Below are 1,506 nucleotides of genomic sequence, written 5' to 3' on the forward strand. Positions count from 1 at the left end.
ACTACTTTTGCTGTGTCTCAAACATTTTGATATATTTTCATTCTTGTTTGATTCAAGGGCTTTTTTAAAATCATTTTTTATTTCTTCTATTACTCAGTTATTCTTAAGGAGGGTGTTTTTCAGTTTCCATGTGTTTGCTCTTTTGCTGCTGATCTTCCTGTTGTTGATTTCTAATTTTATAGCATTGTGATGTGAGAAGAGGCTTCACAGTATTTCAAGATATAAAATTTATTAAGGTTTGCTTTATGGGTTAACATAAGGTCTATCATGGAGAATGATCCATGTGCACTGGAAAAGATTGTATATGGTTCTGTTGTTGGCTGAAGTGCTCTGTATATGTCTACAATGTCAACTAGGTGAATTTTATTGTTTAGCTCTTCTGCATCTTTGTTGAATTTCTTTCCTATTGTTTTATCTTTCACTGAAAGCGATGTATTCAAGTGTCCTACTATGACTGTGGAGTCATCTATTTGACTTTTCAACTTTTTTAAAGTCTGATTTATATATTTTGGGGCTCATTTATTGGGTCCATAGATGTTTATTATGGTTATATCTTCTTGTTCAATTGATCCTTTAATCATTATATAATGTCCTTCCTTGTCTTTTATGTTTGTCTTAAAGTCAATTTGATCAGAAATAAATGTTGCCACTCTTGCTCTTTTTAGATCCCAATTTGCTTGATTTATCATTTTCTAACCTTTGATTTTTAGTCTACTTTTGTCTTTGTCTCTAAGGTGTGTGTCTTGTAGACAGCATATTGATGTGTTTTGTTCTCTTATCCAGTCTGCAACTCTCCATCTCTTGAGTGATGCATTTAATCCATTGACATTCAATGTAATTATCAACAAATATGAATTGGTTGCTGTCTTTTTGTTATGTGTTTTTTCACAATGCTGTTCCTGGTTTCTTTGTTCCCTATAATTATCTGTGCTGAGCTCATTATGTTTATGAATTGTGTTACCATTTCCTTTGTTGCTATTGTGTTAGTATTTGTGAAATATTTGTACTTGTCCTCTTTCTTATTGTGATGTGAAGTTTTCTCATTTTTCTTTGAGGTTACCCTGTGATTGATAATTTTCTTCCTGAGTTTAGAACAATCCATTGAACTTTGCAACCCTCTTGACTTCCTCACTATTTAGAAGTTCTGTAACTACACTGTTTTTTTTCCCTGTTTTTGGTTTGTAGTTGTCCTCTTTTCTCAATTGATGTCTCAGGTTCCCTGTTTATAATCTTGTAAGCTTATTTTACTTTAGATACTTCCCTAGCTGTGTTGATTTCTGGGTTATGTCATCTTGTGCATTAATGGTCAGTTCTTATTTGTTATTATTGATACTCTGTTCAAAGGATTTCCATTCACATCTCTTGTAAAGTTGGTCTGGTTTTAACAAATTCCCTTAATTTCTGCTTATCTGGAAATATCCTAGTTTCACCATCATATTTGAGGGGCAATTTTAGTGGGTATATAATTCTTGGTTGGAAATTTTTCTCTTTCAGGATTTTATATAT

Source organism: Orycteropus afer, unplaced genomic scaffold (assembly GCF_000298275.1).
Source record: "Orycteropus afer afer isolate SDZICR_OR568_19922 unplaced genomic scaffold, OryAfe1.0 scaffold10939, whole genome shotgun sequence".
Classification (NCBI taxonomy): domain Eukaryota; kingdom Metazoa; phylum Chordata; class Mammalia; order Tubulidentata; family Orycteropodidae; genus Orycteropus; species Orycteropus afer.